General features: G+C 32.5%; 1 non-coding gene across 1 annotated transcript; it reads left to right on the top strand.

Annotated features, from left to right (window-relative positions):
• The first annotated feature begins 15099 nt into the window (after window positions 1-15099).
• Window positions 15100-15171, top strand: Trnaa-cgc (transfer RNA alanine (anticodon CGC)). Its single transcript has one exon. It is a non-coding gene; the product is annotated as a tRNA-Ala (tRNA).
• The last annotated feature ends 6814 nt before the right edge of the window (window positions 15172-21985 follow it).

Raw genomic sequence — 21985 nt, 5'->3', positions numbered from 1 at the left:
GGTGAGCAAACAATAAACATTTAATAAATCACTTTTGATACAAAATATTATCACTCAATATAAATAAACAACGAGTAAACAAACACCGACACAACAAAATATAATATCAGCTGGCCTTGTCCAACCAAGTTTGGTGATGACAAAATTCCGATAAATGCAATTATTACTGCTATCGATAAACGGCATTGCCATATATGAAAATTTGCAGGGTTAGGAAATATGCAAAGCAACATCCAAACACCCAAAAGAAGATACACTGAGATAAAATCACCTGAAAATACCAGTATAACGTCAAACATGGATCCAAATGATCTAATAAAAATAATAAAAGAAACTATTAACTCAAACTTGGATGAAAAACTTAAAACACTCCCCACAAAATCGGACATTGAAGATTTAAAAGTCGAAATAGTTGGTATCGGTGCTGATGTAAGTGCGTTGAAAAGGGAAAATCAAGAACTAAAAGATGAATTAAATAAAGTGCAGCAAGAAAATAATCAATTTAAAAAAGATATTAATTGGCTGCAGAACCAAATAAAGCCTAATAAACTATTTATTAAAGGAATAACAAGCTCCAAGAACCCGATGGAAGAGGCGAAAAATCTATTCAGAGACAAGTTAAATATATCAACCACTATTAAATATGTAAATAAGGTGTTTGATCGCAATGGGAAAATGGCAATAATAATTGAGCTTGAAAACGAACAAGCAATACAGGAAGTATTCCGAAATACCAAAAAACTGGCGGGGTCAAATATAACTATTGAACGAGATATGATTCCAACAAAGCAATTACATAAAAGAATCTTCCTCATTTTAAAGAAAAAAATCTTATCTCTCAGTAAGCAGCATAAAATTGTTGTAAGAGAAGATAAAATGAAAATAAAAGATCAATGGTTTAAATGGAATTCTAAAAATAAACTTGTCTCTGGTAATGATGATGGTGAGCAAGAATTTGAAAAGCTATATGGGGATGTTAAAAAGAACATCTGCTTGAATTATGATCAATTTTTTGAAGAACTCTACCCAAAAAACCAATAAATGCCATCAATGAACCGAAGCCACATAACCTCTCCATTTTATCCTACAATATAAATGGTCTTGAAAACAAATATCTGTTCCCAGCCTTCTTTCAATATGTTAAACAATTTCAAATAATAATATTAATAGAAACACATTTAGAATCTGATAAGGAGAAGAGAGCAATACCATACTTTAGCGGATTTGATCTTTTTTTTGAGCCGGCAGTACGCATTCATAGATTCGGTAGAGCTATTGGTGGGAAATTGATTGGAGTAAGCAAACAGTTGCCTGAAATAGGCGTTAAACCGGAAATAATCGATTCGAACAAAAAATTATTTATAAAACTGCGCACCAAAGAATATACATGCTCTATAATACCGCAATATTTAAGACCTGCCACTTGGGATAATGATTTACGAAATCTAAAACAATATTTTCAAGAGGAAGAAATGCAAAATCCTATTTTAATCGGAGATTTTAATGTTAGAATTGGGGAAATTAGTCAACACATGGGTGAAATATACAGAGAAAGCTTTTTCTCCGGATACGATTTAAGAAAATCAAAAGATAAAACCGTCAATCAAAAGGGGATCCAATTTCTACAACTTTGTGACGACTACAACTTGTATATTTTAAATGGCATAACAAAAGGTGATGAGGAAGGGAATTTAACATATGTTACAACAGTTGGAGATTCAGTTAATGATATATGTGCTGTGTCTAAGGAACTACTACGATATACCTATGAATTTAAAGTTGAAGATAAGATATGGTCGGATCATTTTCCCATACTGTTGCAAATTAATGTTGGAACTGACAACAGAATAGAAGAAAAGATGGCGCTCCTACCAAAGTTAATATGGAAGGATAAATATAAGAGTAATTATCAACAAATGATGAGCGCAAATCTTAACAAAATCGCAGCTATAAATGAAATCAGCCTTAACGAAATCTGTGAAATTATTAAGGAATCTTATCCAAAACAAAACAGCCGTAAACCATCTTTTAATTCAAAGCATAAATGGCATAATAATAATTGCAATTTAGCAAGAATTAATACCTTCAAGCTGCTGAAAATCTACAGAAAAACGGGTACTTTAGAAGACAAACGCCGGTATATATCAGCTCAGAAGCATTATAGAGCCATATGTAATAGCAGTAAAGAGGTGTACTACAACAACATGGCTAATAACCTCAATTGTATAAGGAACTCCAAGGAATGGTGGAAAACGGCTAGAGAAATGCGCAACCAACACAATCTTGTATCCTCTAACATAACCCCCGAAGTATTTAGATCCTATTACGAAGGTTTATTAAATAACTCTGAAGAAATCACCCTTATCTATTATGCCCCTTTTTATAAAGAAGATTCTGATTTAGATGGACCGTTTACTATGATCGAACTGAAGAAAATTTTGGCAAGTGTAAAAACTAATAAAGCTCCAGGGGAAGATAGAATCCCTTATGAATTCTTCATGAATGCCACTGATCAATTTCATAACCTGCTTCTAAATACATACAATAGATTGTATACGAATGGAAAAATCGATCCTATATTTTCGAAGACCATTATTTTCCCAATACACAAAAAAGGAGATCTGAATGAAGCATCAAATTATAGAGGCATTTCGTTCATGAACTGTGCAGCTAAGATTTTTATGGGATTAATGAACGAAAAGCTATACAACTGGGTTGAACAGAACAAAATCCTAACCGAATTTCAATCTGGTTTCCGCAAAAATTATGCAACAACCGATAATATATACAATCTAGCATCTATCGTTAACCTAAAATTGAGCGAAAAGAAAAAAGTATATGCTTTCTTTGTAGATTTCAAGGCAGCATTTGATAATATATCGAGACAAGCCCTTATTTATAAGCTTTTTCAAATGGGTATATCATATAAATTCGTTAGATTGGTAGAACAAATGTACAACAATACCCAATCAGCTGTGTGGAACGGAAAAGAAATATCCGAATATTTTGAAACAACGAAGGGTGTTAAACAGGGTTGCCTTTTATCACCATTATTATTCACACTCTACATAAATGATTTGCATGATTATATTGAAGGCGGATTATGTGTGGAATCTATCAATATAAGATTACTTCTATATGCAGATGATATTGTGCTGCTAGCTGATGATATTAAAATCCTACAGAATATGATAGATAAATTAGAATTATACTGCAAAAGATGGAGCTTAGAAGTGAATATAAGCAAATCGGAAATAATGGTTTTCAGAAATGGAGGAAAGCTAAGCAAGTACGAGAAATGGACATACAAAGGCAGGGAGATAAAAATCTGCAACGAATTTAAATATTTAGGAGTAGTATTTACACCCAAAATGAAATTTCATAAACATGTGCAAAACAGAAATAATGAAGCAAAAAACGCAATAAATTCTATATGGAAACAATTTATGGAAAGAAATGATATAAATATGAATAACAAATGGAAGGTATTTTTAGCTGTTTGCAGATCCATTCAAACGTATGCTGCTCAAGTTTGGGGATACTCTTATTTTGAAGAAGTTAATACACTGCAGAGATATCTTTTGAAACGGATTTTGAGAGTACCAAGTTTTACTCCAAACTACGTGTTGATGCTGGAAACAGATGTAGAAGATACCCAGATTTATACTCTGGGATTACATTTGAAGTATATAGAGAAAACACTGTATCACCATGAACCATGCAGGCTCCCGAAACAATTATCTAATATTATATTGGAGAAAAATACATTTTGGGCAAAAGAAATAGCTACCCTGTCGCAAAACTTTAACATACAATGGGACCAATCCACTTCATGTTTAGCTAACTGGAGGGCATTTTGCAAAAATTTACTCAGCAGCATAAAAATGCGACTACATGAGGAGAGACTATGGAGACAACAGAACTGTCAGAGTCTGCGAATTTATAAATATTTGAATCCAAACCGAGCTCAGCTTTATCTGAACGATAAAAATTCTTACAATAAGATCGTATGGATATTCAAAACACGCAGTGGAATGATTCCTTTGGGGTATAATAAATTTGATTCCGATACATCGAGTAGAGAGTGTAAACTATGCAATTTGCGTGAGATCGAAACAATACAACACTTTCTGGGAAAATGTCCTGTACTTCAAGAATTCAGAATGTTATCATTTCAAAGACCAATATTAAATGAGGAAGAGGTGATTAGAGTACTTGATGGCGAAGAAGAAGAAGACTGGGATAGGTTGGCAAACTATATGGAAACCACTTATAAATATAGAAACTTTTTAATGAATGAATTCGATTAACTTAAATTTGTTTTATATATAACGCGATAGACGTAATTATTACATTATCGCAAATTCCAACTACTTCTAAAATTGATTTTTTTTTTGAATCTTTGTATAAATTGTATAATGAATGAAAACAAAAATTTTCTCAATAAAGAAGTATTACTACTACTACTACATCATTACTCTGCATATCTGCCTATCGTGAATGTTAACAAATGTCAGTAAAAAATGTTTCTCTTAAAAAATATGTTACCTTGTTAAGTGAATCCTGACATAGAATGGAGAGGCCTCATGAACATCTTTTGTCAATTAACATTTTTTTCTCTTAAAACATATTGCACATTCACGCATTTATGATTGAATCAATTACCTTTTTAATTGAGAACTTCCTAAATTTCCATCTGAAATTGAAAAAAGCCTGGATTCAATTAAAAACATAATTGATTCAATTAATTTTTTAATTGAAAACATTTTTACAATTTTTGTTTGTTTCTCTTTCGAGACGAGCTCAACAATCGGAGACTCTCCTTTTGCAAATGGAAAGGAAAGTCAGAGGTCACAACACACAACAACCACTATGGGACGCGTTTTGTCTTTGGTTAGAAGACTTTTCAACCATATTAGGTGTGATGGCTGCAAGGATCGTACATTGTTATGTTGTATTTGAATCGTGTTTATTGCGAAAAAGCCTCTATGATACAAATTAGCCACGCACGACAACCCTGCCTGTTAGCTATACTTTTCCCAATGCATTGTGTTTTCATGTAATGACAGACCTTTTTCTGCAACAATTACACTACTTCCATGGTGCAGATGATTCTGTGCATCTTTTGGAAGTTGTATTGGTGGTTTCGAAAGCCAGACAAAGGAAAAGGCTCTCGCTCCCGATTTATTAAAAAAATTTACAAAATTTTTTAAACATTTTCTTTAAAAATGTTCTTTAAAAAATTGCTACGTCGATATAAATATTCCAAATTATGAATGAATGAAATGGGTTAAAATGTTGTCTTTAAAACTATTTACTGAAAATTGTCTATAGAAAAAATTTTGGGGTAATGTTTTTGTTTAAATAGATGTTATTGAAATTTATCGAAATCTTCGCCCTAACAGACAAAAAACTTAAAAATGAAAACATTTCAAGGAAAGAAATAAAGGGTGATTTTTAGTTAGTATTTTTTTGTCAACACTGGTTTAAACAGCTCACGTTGGATTCGTCTTTAGTTTACAAACGAACAACTCTTACAAATTATTGGATTTTTTTTGCCAAAATGCGTGCTCTGTTAAGAAATTTCATGGCACGGCTCTTCCATTTTATGGTCAACAGTTTCTTCGCTCAATGGGTACATAAATAAGCAGAATTTTTCGATTTTGAAGTGAAGATCAGCCAGAAGCATTGCAAGAGCTACCAATACATTCAGAAAAAGTCACAGTTTGGATCGGTTTATGGGCTGGTGGCATCATTGGACCATACTGCTTTAAAGATGATGCGAATCGTAACATAACTGTGAATAGTGAGCGCTATCGTAAGATGATATCCAACTTTTTTTTCCCGAAATGCAAGAGCTTAACTTGCATGGCATGTGGTTTCAACAAGACGGTGCCACACAGCACGCGTAGCGATGGACTTATTAAGAGGCGAGTTCGGTGAACATTTTATTTCATGTTCGGGACCGGTCAATTGGTCGCCTAGAACGTGCGGTTTAACGCCTATAGACTATTTTTTGTAGGGCTATGTTGAAGCTCATGTCTATACAGACAAGCCCGCTTCAATTGACGCATTGGAAGACAACACTGAAGCATTTATTCTTGAGATACCGGTCGAAATGTTTGAAAGACTAAGCCAAAATTGGACTAAGCGGATGGACCATTTGAGGAGCAGTTACGATCAACATTTGCATAAAATCATCTTCAAACATTAAATTATATGGACCGTACTATCGATTCAAATAAAGATTTCATGTTTTTTTTTAATTTTATGCTTTATTAACTTTCCTATAGATCTTAAAAGAACCACCCTTTATTACCCTATGAAAACTTAAAATTAATGTGGAGAGTTTGCAAACTATGAATAAACTTGCAGTCGTCTTCAATGGATTGTATGTATTGCTTTCAGAATGAAGGATATTATAACATAAGACTCATTAAAATAATCACTGTAGATCAAGGAAAATATTTTAGATTTTTCCTTACTTGTTTTTTCAAAAGCTTCAGAATTCTCATTTTTGTATTACCTTTTCTTAACAAAAACATTATCCCTCGCGTTTTCTTTGACTTAATTTGTTTTCGCTTCTTATTATAGACACCACATATTAACTTTTATAAAAAGAACCCTCCATTTTTAAATCGAAAACTTTTTCCAAGTATCCCATATACAAAAAAAGAAAAACTAAAATTTTGTCAATGACAAAAAACCAACTAAATGCTTCAATTATCTAAAAATTATAAACATAGTACATAAAAATCGCATATACTATACATTAAAAAAAATCAAACATAAAACAAACAACATTAAAAACTTATTTCATACTAAGGTTTAAGCATTTTAGTCTTAAATAAAAGGCCGTTATTCGTAATTTCGATTTCATATAACAATGCAGTATGTGTAGCATGTGTAACTCAACTTACAACTAACCACCAAGAAAACCAATCCCTTCAAAAGAAAATAGAACAACAACAAATCATTGTCAACAAAGCAACAACAACAACAGCAATAAGCATTGTAATAACCGTTAGAAAGAAAAGAGAATGCCAATAATGGGCAAACAAAACATTTTGTCATTAAACAAAATAAAATAAAATATTTACAAAAAAATAAAGCAAAAACTTATCGTCTTCTTATTTACTGGGAAAATGGGGAAAAAAACTATAGAAAGCAAAGGTAGTCGATTTATTTTACGTATAAAAGTTTTGCAACAAGGGTTGCCAACTGTTCCTCAGGTGTTCTCAGAATTTTCGGAGGAAAATCCAAGGAAGATACAGCAAATTCGAACTTAAATAAAATTTTTAATTTTTCGTATATCAATTATTCGATTTTGAGCGTGTTATTTAAAAAAAACGCACGAGTTGCGGCGAATATCATTTTCTCGCTATAAACTTCAATACTGCATACTCAACTCAAAAAATATTTTCGCATCAAAAACTGAAAATTTCGAAAGGCTAACCCCTTGCTAAAAAAATGCAAAAAAAATCAAATATAAAATTTTAAGGAATTTTGTTTATTTAACGATTCCTCTTCAAATTTTAAACTGCGGAATGCTTAAAATGTTTCTGAATTCGAAAAAATGAAAGAGTTACATCGTTTTCGACCTTAAAAATTACTTTAAAAATTGTAGGCCCAAAATAAATCGATTTTTACGATTTTTTTCATAAAAAAACTTTAAATTATTGCTTCAACCAACACCACTACAGAAAGAACTTTACTTCACGAATCCAATATGTATTTACAATTTCGGTGTTTGAAAATCTAAAGAAGTTACAGCAATTTCGACCTCACATAGATTGTTTTTCTTTGAATTTTTGTATATCAGTTATGCGATTTTAAGCTTGTTTTTTAAAGAAAAAACGCAGGAATTGCGGCGAATATCATTTTCTCGCTATAAGCTTCAATACTGCATACTCAAGTCAAAAAATGTTTTCGCATCAAAAACTGAAAATTTTGAAAGGCTAACCCCTTGCTACAAAAATGCAAAAAAAAATCAAATGTAAAATTTTAAGGAATTTTGTTTATTTTACGATTCCTCTTCAAATTTCAAACTGCGGAATGCTTAAAAATTTTCTGAATTCGAAAAAATGAAAGAGTTACATCGTTTTCGACCTTAAAAATTACTTTAAAAATTGTAGGCCCAAAATAAATCGATTTTTACGATTTTTTTCATAAAAAACTTTGAATTATTGCTTCAACCAACACCACTACAGAAAGAACTTTACTTCACGAATCCAATGGTGTATATACAATTTCGGTGGTTGAAAATCTACAGAAGTTACAGCAATTTCGACCTCACATAGATTGTTTTTCTTTGCATTTTTGTATATCAATTATGCGATTTTAAGCTTGTTTTTCATAGAAAAAACGCAGGAATTGCGGCGAATATCATTTTCTCGCTATAAACTTCAATACTGCATACTCAACTCAAAAACGATTTTTACGATTTTTTTTCATAAAAAACTTTGAATTATTGCTTCAACCAACACCACTACAGAAAGAACTTTACTTCACGAATCCAATGGTGTATTTACAATTTCGGTGTTTGAAAATCTAAAGAAGTTACAGCAATTTCGACCTCACATAGATTGTTTTTCTTTGAATTTTTGTATATCAATTATGCGATTTTAAGCTTGTTTTTCAAAGAAAAAACGCAGGAATTGTGGCGAATATCATTTTCTTGCTATAAGCTTCAATACTGCATACTCAACTCAAAAAATGTTTTCGCATCAAAAACTGAAAATTTTAAAAGGCTAACCCATTGCTAAAAAAATGCAAAAAAAAATCAAATATTAAATTTTAAGGAATTTTGTTTATTTTACGATTCCTCTTCAAACTTGAAACTGCGGAATGCTTAAAATGCTTCTGAATTCGAAAAAATGAAAGAGTTACATCGTTTTCGACCTTAAAAATTACTTTAAAAATTGTAGGCCCAAAATAAATCGATTTTTACGATTTTTTTCATAAAAAACTTTGAATTATTGCTTCAACCAACACCACTACAGACAGAACTTTACTTCACGAATCCAACGGTATATTTACAATTTCGGTGTTTGAAAATCTACAGAAGTTACAGCAATTTCGACCTCACATAGATTGTTTTTCTTTGCAATTTTGTATATCAATTATGCGATTTTAAGCTTGTTTTTCAAAGAAAAAACGCACGAATTGCGGCGAATATCATTTTCTCGCTATAAACTTCAATACTGCATACTCAACTCAAAAAATGTTTTCGCATCAAAAACTGAAAATTTCGAAAGGCTAACCCCTTGCTAAAAAAAATGCAAAAAAATTAAATGTAAAATTTTAAGGAATGTTGTTTATTTTACGATTCCTCTTCAAATTTGAAACTGCGGAATGCTTAAAAATTTTCTGAATTCGAAAAAATGAAAGAGTTACATCGTTTTCGACCTTAAAAATTACTTTAAAAATTGTAGGCCCAAAATAAATCGATTTTTACGATTTTTTTCATAGAAAGCTTTGAATTATTGCTTCAACCAACACCACTACAGAAAGAACTTTACTTCACGAATCCAATGGTGTATATACAATTTCGGTGGTTGAAAATCTACAGAAGTTACAGCAATTTCGACCTCACATAGATTGTTTTTCTTTGCCTTTTTGTATATCAATTATGCGATTTTAAGCTTGTTTTTCAAAGAAAAAACGCAGGAATTGCGGCGAATATCATTTTCTCGTTGTAAACTTCAATACTGCATACTCAACTCAAAAAATGTTTTCGCATCAAAAACTGAAAGTTTTGAAATGCTAACCCCTTGCTAAAAGAAATGCAAAAAAAAATCAAATGTAAAATTTTAAGGAATTTTGTTTATTTTACGATTCCTCTTCAAATTTCAAACTGCGGAATGCTTAAAATGCTTCTGAATTCGAAAAAATGAAAGAGTTACATCGTTTTCGACCTTACAAATTACTTTAAAAATTGTACGCCCAAAATAAATCAATTTTTACGATTTTTTTCATAAAAAACTTTGAATTATTGCTTCAACCAACACCACTACAGAAAGAACTTTACTTCACGAATCCAATGGTGTATTTACAATTTCGGTGGTTGAAAATCTACAGGAGTTACAGCAATTTCGACCTCACATAGATTGTTTTTCTTTGCATTTTTGTATATCAATTATGCGATTTTAAGCTGGTTTTTCTAAGAAAAAACGCAGGAATCAAAAACTGAAAATTTTGAAAGGCTAACCCCTTGCTAAAAAAATGCAAAAAAAATCAAATGTAAAATTTTAAGGAATGTTGTTTATTTTACGATTCCTCTTCAAATTTCAAACTGCGGAATGCTTAAAAATTTTCTGAATTCGAAAAAATGAAAGAGTTACATCGTTTTCGACCTTAAAAATTACTTTAAAAATTGTACGCCCAAAATAAATCGATTTTTACGATTTTTTTCATAAAAAACTTTGAATTATTGCTTCAACCAACACCACTACAGAAAGAACTTTACTTCACGAATTCAATGGTGTATTTACAATTTCGGTGGTTGAAAATCTACAGAAGTTACAGCAATTTCGACCTCACATATATTGTTTTTCTTTGCATTTTTGTATATCAATTATGCGATTTTAAGCTTGTTTTTCAAAGAAAAAACGCAAGAATTGCGGCGAATATCATTTTCTCGCTATAAACTTCAATACTGCATACTCAACTCAAAAAATGTTTTCGCATCAAAAACTGAAAATTTTGAAAGGCTAACCCCTTGCTAAAAAAATGCAAAAAAAAAATCAAATGTAAAATTTTAAGGAATGTTGTTTATTTTACGATTCCTCTTCAAATTTCAAACTGCGGAATGCTTAAAAATTTTCTGAATTCGAAAAAATGAAAGAGCTACATCGTTTTCGACCTTACAAATTACTTTAAAAATTGTACGCCCAAATTAATCAATCAATTTTTACGATTTTTTTTCATAAAAAACTTTGAATTATTGCTTCAACCAACACCACTACAGAAAGAACTTTACTTCACGAATCCAATGGTGTATTTACAATTTCGATGTTTGAAAATCTACAGAAGTTACAGCAATTTCGACCTCACATAGATTGTTTTTCTTTGCAATTTTGTATATCATTATGCGATTTTAAGCTTGTTTTTCAAAGAAAAAACGCAGGAATTGCGGCGAATATCATTTTCTCGCTATAAACTTCAATACTGCATACTCAACTCAAAAAATGTTTTCGCATCAAAAACTGAAAATTTTGAAAGGCTAACCCCTTGCTAAAAAAATGCAAAAAAAATCAAATGTAAAATTTTAAGGAATTTTGTTTATTTTACGATTCCTCTTCAAATTTCAAACTGCGGAATGCTTAAAAATTTTCTGAATTCGAAAAAATGAAAGAGTTACATCGTTTTCGATCTTAAAAATTACTTTAAAAATTGTAGGCCCAAAATAAATCGATTTTTACGATTTTTTTTCATAAAAAACTTTGAATTATTGCTTCAACCAACACCACTACAGAAAGAACTTTACTTCACGAATCCAATGGTGTATTTACAATTTCGGTGTTTGAAAATCTACAGAAGTTACAGCAATTTCGACCTCACATAGATTGTTTTTCTTTGCAATTTTGTATATCAATTTTGCGATTTTAAGCTTGTTTTTCAAGGAAAAAACGCAGGAATTGCGGCGAATATCATTTTCTCGCTATAAACTTCAATACTGCATACTCAACTCAAAAAATGTTTTCGCATCAAAAACTGAAAATTTCGAAAGGCTAACCCCTTGCGAAAAAAATGCAAAAAAAAATCAAATGTAAAATTTTAAGGAATTTTGTTTATTTTACGATTCCTCTTCAAATTTCAAACTGCGGAATGCTTTAAAATTTTCTGAATTCGAAAAAATGAAAGAGTTACATCGTTTTCGACCTTACAAATTACTTTAAAAATTGTACGCCCAAAATAAATCAATTTTTACGATTTTTTTCATAAAAAGCTTTGAATTATTGCTTCAACCAACACCACTACAGAAAGAACTTTACTTCACGAATCCAATGGTGTATTTACAATTTCGGTGGTTGAAAATCTACAGAAGTTACAGCAATTTCGACCTCACATAGATTGTTTTTCTTTGCATTTTGGTATATCAATTATGCGATTTTAAGCTTGTTTTTCAAAGAAAAAACGCAGGAATTGCGGCGAATATCATTTTCTCGTTGTAAACTTCAATACTGCATACTCAACTCAAAAAATGTTTTCGCATCAAAAACTGAAAATTTTGAAAGGCTAACCCTTGCTAAAAAAATGCAAAAAAAAAATCAAATGTAAAATTTTAGGGAATTTTGTTTATTTTACGATTCCTCTTCAAATTTCAAACTGCGGAATGCTTAAAAACTTTCTGAATTCGAAAAAATTAAAGAGTTACATCGTTTTCGACCTTAAAAATTACTTTAAAAATTGTAGGCCCAAAATAAATCAATTTTTACGATTTTTTCATAAAAAACTTTGAATTATTGCTTCAACCAACACCACTACAGAAAGAACTTTACTTCACGAATCCAACGGTGTATTTACAATTTCGGTGTTCGAAAATCTAAAGAAGTTACACCAATTTCGACCTCACATAGATTGTTTTTCTTTGAATTTTTGTATATCAATTATGCGATTTTAAGCTTGTTTTTCTAAGAAAAAACGCAGGAATTGCGGCGAATATCATTTCTCGCTATTAACTTTACTTCACGAATCCAATGGTGTATTTACAATTTCGGTGTTTGAAAATCTACAGAAGTTACAGCAATTTCGACCTCACATAGATTGTTTTCTTTGCAATTTTGTATATCAATTTTGCGATTTTAAGCTTGTTTTTCAAGGAAAAAACGCAGGAATTGCGGCGAATATCATTTTCTCGCTATAAACTTCAATACTGCATACTCAACTCAAAAAATGTTTTCGCATCAAAAACTGAAAATTTCGAAAGGCTAACCCCTTGCGAAAAAAATGCAAAAAAAAATCAAATGTAAAATTTTAAGGAATTTTGTTTATTTTACGATTCCTCTTCAAATTTGAAACTGCGGAATGCTTAAAATGTTTCTGAATTCGAAGAAATGAAAGAGTTACATCGTTTTCGACCTTAAAAATTACTTTAAAAATTGTAGGCCCAAAATAAATCGATTTTTACGATTTTTTTCATAAAAAACTTTGAATTATTGCTTCAACCAACACCACTACAGAAAGAACTTTACTTCACGAATCCAACGGTGTATTTACAATTTCGGTGTTCGAAAATCTACAGAAGTTACAGCAATTTCGACCTCACATAGATTGTTTTTCTTTGCAATTTTGTATATCAATTATGCGATTTTAAGCTTGTTTTTCTAAGAAAAAACGCAGGAATTGCGGCGAATATCATTTTCTCGCTATAAACTTCAATACTGCATACTCAACTCAAAAAATGTTTTCGCATCAAAAACTGAAAATTTTGAAAGGCTAACTAACCCCTTGCTAAAAAAATGGAAAAAAAAATCAAATGTAAAATTTTAAGGAATTTTTTTTATTTTACGATTCCTCTTCAAATTTGAAACTGCGGAATGCTTAAAATGCTTCTGAATTCGAAAAAATGAAAGAGTTACATCGTTTTCGACCTTAAAAATTACTTTAAAAATTGTAGGCCCAAAATAAATCGATTTTTACGATTTTTTCATAAAAAAAACTTTGAATTATTGCTTCAACCAACACCACTACAGAAAAAACTTTACTTCACGAATCCAATAGTGTATTTACAATTTCGGTGTTTGAAAATCTACAGAAGTTACAGCAATTTCGACCTCACATAGATTGTTTTTCTTTGCATTTTGTATATCAATTATGCGATTTTAAGCTTGTTTTTCTAAGAAAAAAACGCAGGAGTTGCGGCGAATATCATTTTCTCGCTATAAACTTCAATACTGCATACTCAACTCAAAAAATGTTTTCGCATCAAAAACTGAAAATTTTGAAAGGCTAACCCCTTGCTAAAAAAATGCAAAAAAAAATCAAATGTCAAATTTTAAGGAATTTTGTTTATTTTACGATTCCTCTTCAAATTTCAAACTGCGGAATGCTTAAAATGCTTCTGAATTCGAAAAAATGATAGAGTTACATCGTTTTCGACCTTAAAAATTACTTTCAAAATTGTAGACCCAAAATAAATCGATTTTTACGATTTTTTTTCATAAAAAGCTTTGAATTATTGCTTCAACTGAACTTCAATACTGCATACTCAACTCAAAAAAAGTTTTCGTATCAAAAATTTTAATTTTGGAAGGGTTCAAAATTGAACTACTAATATTCAGCAGACAATGTTTGCTATTTTCAACAAACTTTTTTCTATGACTGTATAAGAATTGTATAGCTTATGATTCCTTCTGACAGAAACACAAAGAAATCAGCTGATTTTGTTGTCAGTTGATTGGAAGCAACGCCAAATTAAATTGTTTTTACAACTTTGTGATTTAAAGCTTTCTCACAACTTAAACAATGTGTAGCCATACAAAAATCAGCTTTTGCTCAGATTTTTAGATTACGTCATACAAAGATAACATGCTTGTGTGATAGCAAAAAAGATGAAAACAATGAATACAATAATAAAAAGAAAAAACGAACTATTGAAACCAATAAAACAAAAATGATGCCAACAGTGATGTCAAGCGTTGCCACTAAAATTTCTTTTGCCATTTTCCTCACTAGAAACAGAGTACTACTTGTTCACCTATTTTCCTCCAGCTTTTCGTCGACGTTTTTTTTTTGTATGGAGTTTGACAGCATTCCGTCTGAAAAGCTGAACAGAATACTCAGCTTAAAACGGAAAAGCAGTTCCAATTTTTTACTAACGGCAAGAGGTGTCGTCGGCTTTGTAATATAGTTTTTGCCGAACATCGATTTGGGAAATTACTTATCGTTTTGTCATCGCCGATTACGGCAATCGAATGACGTTAGGTCGTTGCATTGCCACTTTATAACTAAACTGCATTAGCTTAGCCACAAACCTTTAATAGCCAACCGCTAAGAACTCGTACAGAACATAGTTGCCAAAACTTGAAATGAATGCTTTCTGTGTGGCAATCTTTGTTGGCCACAAAACACACTCTTTGCAAACAATGTAGACAAGGGGATGTAGCTCAGTGGTAGAGCGCTCGCTTCGCATGTGAGAAGTCCCGGGTTCAAACCCCGGCATCTCCAAATTGATAGCGTTCTTAGTTCTTTTTGTTGATTAATAAAAAAGTTCTTTAATTTCAACAATAAAAAAACGTAACTTATAAATTAGAAACCAAGCTATTTCTTGTCCCTTATGGCAACGAAATGGAAATCTACGCAGACTGGTTTTTCAATAAGCGCAAAAGGTTATGAAGCCATATCAAGAAGTAGAGTAAACCGTTTAAGATCAATTTTTTAATTACCTCGGAATCATCAAATTGATAGCATTCATAGGTTTTTTTGTTAATTTATTAAAAATAATTTTCTATATCATATAATTCGAATTTTAAAAGGGCGCAAACAGTCAAAAAAAAAATAGTTTTCTTTAAATTAAAAAAAACTATATTTTAACATGGCTCAAGAAGTCAAATCGGGGGATCGAATTATTTAAGAGTCGTAATTGATGTGAATGTTGGAGAGAATTTTCATACTTGGGTAGTGCTACTTATGATAAGAACGCAGCATAAAAGGAAACCATATCGTCAGCAGCAACCCCATATCTAATGGATATTAGTAGATGATAAGCAGAGAGAAGAAAATCCTAATCCGTAGGAAGAACGAAATGGAAAGGCGAGAGTGTGAGCAAATCTAAATACTCAAGAACCGGAATGAATTTCAAAGATTAAAAAAAGATTTCAAAGATAAAACAAAATCGGATTAATAGCTTTGGTACAAGCAGATCCTCTACATTAAGATAGTGGTAACCGATTATAATGGCGACAAAGAAACTCCTGAACCAATTCCTGCCGAGGCCAACACATCAGTAACCGGAATAAAGAACAAACAAGCAGCAGGAGCCGGTGATTTGCCAGCTGCACCATTTTAATTCAAAGAGATTAGCTTGTAAGGCGTCATGCTGCTAAGGCGACATGCTGAGAAGGTGCCATGCTGATGAGGCTTAAGCATCAGCTTATTTGTGAAAGGAGAGGAGTATCCAATCCATCATATACAATGAAAAGTAAAAGCGCGTTAAGTTCGGCCGAGCCGAATCTAATAAATTTTGCACCACTATACACCACGTTCAAAACTTCAGCAAAATCGGATAATTGCGCCCTCTAGAGGCTCAAAAGTTAAATCGGTAGATCTGTTCATATAGTTGATATATCAGGTTAGAGACCGTTCAGACCCTACTTGACATGGATATTAGAGGTAGTAGTAGGCCAACCATGACATTATTACCAGGTAATTTACCGTAAACAGCTGAGTACAATTTTTTCTAGCAAAGTGCACCATCTGTCAACCAGTTTTGGTTGTGTGTGTATTATAGTTAAGAACCATAACACATACAAACAACGAAAAATGGTGTGAACTAGTAATATACACAAAATCAAAGTTGCACTAATCACTGATTTTGGCAGATAGTGTACTCAACATTTTGTTGTTGAGCAACTGTCACTAGCTGTAAATGGATATGTCTTGAGGCCAACGTAGGGCAGAGGTAAGCATGCCCTCCTACCACGCTGAAAGCTTGGGTTCGAATCCTGGCGGGAACATCAGAAACAAATTATCAGCGGTGGGTTTTCCGTCGTAATGTTGGCGACATTTGTGAGATACTGAACCATTTGGTCTGGTAGTCATGTAAAAACTTCTCCCCAAAGCGGTGTGGCATTGCGGCACGCCGTTCGGACTCGGCTATAAAAAGGAAGTTCCTTTATATTGAGCTTAAAATTGAATCGGACAGCACTCATTGATGTATGAGAAGTTTGCCCCTAATCCAAGTTTGCATTTGCAGTAGATGTCGATTTGCAAAAATTTAAGTGAAGCCCTGCAAGAATTTTTATCTCCCCCTACAGGGAGGTAATAAAAATACATATGAAATTTTTATGATCTGGATTTAACTAAATCTAAATCTGATGAAAATTGGCAACCCTATGCCTGAGTAGAAGTGTGCGTTTGACAGCTGATCATTCTTTTTAAAATTCTCTATTATACTGTTCTTCAGTTGAAGTATTTTTTCGCGCTTTACATTAAACAAACTGCAGGCTTTTGGAATTTTATCAAGTTTTCCTGTAAATTGGCCGAATCTACAGAGAATCATATTCTCCCAAGCTGGTGTTGAGTTGCATAACCATCGTTGCCGTTGTTATTGCATTGCTATTGCTAAATTCCTAACTGGATATTTTGATATTTTTGTATTCCTCTTTGCGTGCTGTTGTTGTTGCTGTTGTGTTTGCTGCTTTATTATTTTTGAGCTATGCCGGGAAACAAATCTCTAAAATGTGGTTGCTGCGAGGAGCCAATAAATAAATCTGGGAGTGTGATGTGCAGACTGTGCTCCCGCTGGTTCCATGCCAACTGCGTCAAACTATCGGAGAAAGATTTACTTGCGCTGAGGTCTGTGAAATCAAGCGCCTTTATATGTAACTCGTGTGAAAATAATATTGGCACAAATGGTTTTTTTACTGACATATGCAGTTTAGAAAGAAAGCTGGATGATTTCATCACAAAGAATAATAGTGACCAAATGGCGATTAAAGATGCTTTGGATGATATAAAAACAGAGATGTCTACATGTATGAGTGGCATTAGAGCAGACATTGTTGAATGTAATAAAAAAATAATATCTGTGGAAACTTCAACATCTCTTAGGATTTCCAAGTTGGAAATGGAAAATAACATGTTACATCGACGTCTTAATCGTGGGGACATAATCATTGGTGGCCTACCCGGTGGAATTACTGATTTAGTTGGCACTGTTGTCTCATTAGGTGCTTTCTTCAAGGTTGACATTACTAAGCAAGACATAAACCATGTTTGCTACATAAGTAACCGAAAGTTTATTCTGCTTAAATTAAATAATGTAATGATTCGAGATGCTATTATGAGCGAATACTGGAAAACACGGTCGTTGAGGGTGTGTGACTTTTTTAATGGTGCTGGCAATGATGTTGAACGCCGGGTATATTTAAACGATCACTATTCTCCTGCAGCAAGCCACTTCAACATGATTTGCAAGCAACTACTTCGAAAACAACTGGCTGTTAAATACAGAATCTTGCACGGTGACAATTTGAGGGTCAAGTTATCGTTACATGATGGAAGCGAAGTTATTCGTGGTGTTGATGAGTGCGTTGCGCTTCTTGAGTCGTCTGGTGGCGAAACATCATAATCCGTTCTACACGTACGTTTATTGTAATTCTTAGAGATTTGATTAACAATTTTTTTGGTAAATTTTTCTATTTTCGAAAATTTTTGAATAATTTGAATATTTTTGTATTTTTTTTTTCTCTATTTCTGAACAAATGTGTAAATACTTCGATTGATTATGTATGTATATAACAAATAATTTGTTAGTTTTTTTTTATGGATCTCATAATTTATAATGATCAGCTGCTTAGCAGTAATTTGAATTTAATATATTATATGAATTTAAATTTAATATATTATATGGGTTTTAGGATTTTCTTCGTTATGATTACAAATAGACCTAGTTTACTAATATTTCTCAATTTTTGGCTCCCCGCAACAGAAGATTCTTATACCTTTGATGTCTTCTAACTTAAACCTTGGTCCTGTTGTTAGCAACAACAATTTTATAAACTCAATATTGAGAGAATGTAATGACAAATTAAATGTAGCCCATTTAAATTGCCAGAGCATGAGACCTTCAGCTTACTCATCTAAATTTGATGAACTTAAATCGATTTTATATGAATCTAAGCTTGATGTTGTAGGAATTTCTGAGACCTGGCTTAAATCCCCTGTTTCTTCACGCTCTGTTAATGTTCCAGGATATACTTTACATAGAAATGACCGCAAGAATTCTAGGGGAGGTGGCGTAGGCATATATATTTCATCGAACCTTAAACATAAGTTGGTTTTTAAAAGTTCCATTTTGGGGATGTGTGAGTCTCTCTTTATTGAACTTTATTCTGGTTCGGCTAAGATATTATTTGGGGTTGTATACCTGCCTCCTCCAGGTGATTTTGCCACGTTTGAGGAAACTCATCGTGATCTTTTCATACAGTTTTCCAATATAATAGTTGTTGGTGACTTCAATTGCAACTTGTTCAATATTTCTTCTTCTTCTTTAGTTCGTTCGACCTGCTGTAGATTATGTTTATCCGTTTTGCACAATTCTAGGCCCACACACTTTGATGCAGTGCATGGCACCACAACCTTGTTAGACTTTATGCTCCTGAGTTCTAATTTAAGTGAACATTTATCGGACCAGGTTCAATGCCCTGCGATTTCTCGCCATGCATTGATATTTGCGGCTTTTGATTTTCGCATGAGTAGGACAGATCCCTTTGTGGAATTTTATGACTACAGTAACATTGATATGTCTGGAGTTCTTAATTTTTTGGACAGTTTTAATTTCTCTGATATGTACATGTCTTCAGATGTAAATGAAAAGTGTACTATTCTGACAAACCTATTTGAAAGTCTTTTTTCTTTTGTTCCTGTTTTGAGGAAAAGAGTCGTTTTGTTTGGTGATGAGTGGATGAACTCCAACGATATTGTTTTCACTAAGTCTTTGAGGGATATGGCTTACTCTGAGTACCAATTGAACAGAACACCAGAAAACTGGCGAACTTTTTGCAGATATAGAAATAAAACTAAATCTCTAATTCGGAGAGAGAGACGGAAGTATTTTGTAAGACGTTTCGGTGGGCTTAATGCGGATGGTTTATGGAAAGTGCTTCGTGGTTCTGGTTGCATTGGTGATGATGCTTTCGTGTACAATGGCGACATAGATGACGTCAATGAATTCTTTGCGCATGGCGCGCAATCTAATTTGCATGATATTATTGATATCAATACTTTTTCTTTTAGTGAAGATGGATTTTCTTTTGATTGCATTGGTATTGATGATATTGCTGTTGCTATATCTAAGATTAAGTCGAAAGCAATTGGAGTTGATGGAGTTTCTGTGCAGTTCTTAAATATTCTTTTTCCTCATCTATCTGGTGTCATATTGGATTTGGTAAATGCAATTCTGACTTCCTCTGTTTTTCCTACTGCATGGAAAACAGCTCGTGTAGTTCCTATTCCGAAGAGAGCTTCGGTCAATAGCCTGGAAGATCTGAGACCTATTTCCATTCTGCCTGTTTTGTCGAAGGTTTGCGAACATATTATGAAAGATCAGATTCTTTTACAATTTACAAATAGAATTTTTCAAAACCAGCATGGATTTCGTAAAGGCCATAGTACAACCACTTTACTCCTTCAGCTTACGGACTCTATAAGAATGAATAACAATTTGGATAGATTTAGTGTTTTGGTTTCCCTTGATTTGACTAAGGCATTTAATTCCATATCTTACAAGATTTTAGTAGAGAAACTTTGTTCAAAATTCAATTTTTCTAATTCTGCATGCAGACTTATTTTATCCTACTTAGGTGGTAGGTCTCAATTTGTTAGCTTGAATGGCAATGTTTCCTCTATTCTTCCTCTGGCCTCTGGTGTTCCCCAAGGTTCGGTCTTGGGGCCCTTGCTATTTCTTCTATACATAAATGATTTACCTGAATGCTTAGATCTATCTATTTGCACAGTTTTCTTATATGCAGATGATGTTCTACTTCTTTTTAATGGCCAACGTGATTGTCCTGATGCTTTGGAGATTGGAATTAATCGTTGTTTGGGTCAAGTTTGTCGATGGACCAGTACTAATGCCTTCACAATTAACCCGTTAAAGACTAAAGCCTTGTTGTTTGGAAATAATGTGTTTGATTTTCATCTTTTGTTGGGATATGATGAGGTTAGCTTTGTGGATGAGCTTAAGTGTCTTGGGTTGGTACTTGATAAGAATCTAAATTTTCGGGCTCATATTGACCATGTACATAGTAGAGTGTACTATACCCTGCGTAGGATATATTCTACAAACATTTATTTGCCTCTATGGGTTAGAAAACGATTGGCCCATGCATTGTTAATGCCTTCTATTAGATATGGTCTTGAGGTTGTGTCTGGTACTACCATAGGCAACATTCAGAGGTTAAGGCGTATTATTAATATCATTGTTCGATTTGTATTTAGTGTCCGCAGGCGTGAACATGTAACAGAATTCGTCAGAGAGTTTCTTGGTGTTTCCTTCGAGAACTATATCAATTGTATTAACCTGCTGTTGTTTCATAAAATAATTAAAAATGGTGTACCTTTTCCTTTACGCGATTTATTTACCTTCTCCCGTTCGGTTAGAAATACTCAAATTGTTATTGCTAGGATATCATGTTCTTCATACGAAAAGTCTTTCGCTGTACGTATTGCTCGGTGCTGGAATTTTTTACCTATTGATTTGAGAATTTTTTCTCATTCAAACAATGCTTTTCGATTGAAAATTACAGGTTACTTTAACTTTGAGGAATCCTGATTTCTGCTTTTTGCCCCTTTTTTAATTGACTTATTTTTTTCTTTTTCCATATGCTTTTGCTGCCGCTTCTGAACATGTGCCATTTTCTACGCTTGTAGTATTCTTTTTTTTCCTCTTTCATGAATGTTGTTGCTAACATCATAGGATTAGATGCTTTTCATTATTCCTGTTTTGTTTTTAATTGGCTGGGGAGCCTATAATAACCATTTCTTTTTTTTTTGTAATCAAATAAGAATAGTTCATAATTTAGATTTTAGTGAGAGTTAAGTTTTATTTTTGTACTTGGGCATATTGTTACATATGCAATGCGAATTTTTGGCCAAATAGGCTTAGTGTTGCAAAGATGCGAATAAATAAATAAAATAAATAAAAACAAAACCTGTCTGTTTACATTACTTTTTTGGGGATTTAAGTTACATATACATTCACAATTGCATATTTTAGTACTTTTATCGATTATACTGCCCTGAAATCGGGTTTATTTGG

The sequence above is a fragment of the Stomoxys calcitrans genome, chromosome 4 (genome assembly GCF_963082655.1).
Source record: "Stomoxys calcitrans chromosome 4, idStoCalc2.1, whole genome shotgun sequence".
NCBI lineage: Eukaryota > Metazoa > Arthropoda > Insecta > Diptera > Muscidae > Stomoxys > Stomoxys calcitrans.
Note: the sequence above shows the minus strand (reverse complement) of the source record. Positions and strands in the feature narration are given on the sequence as shown.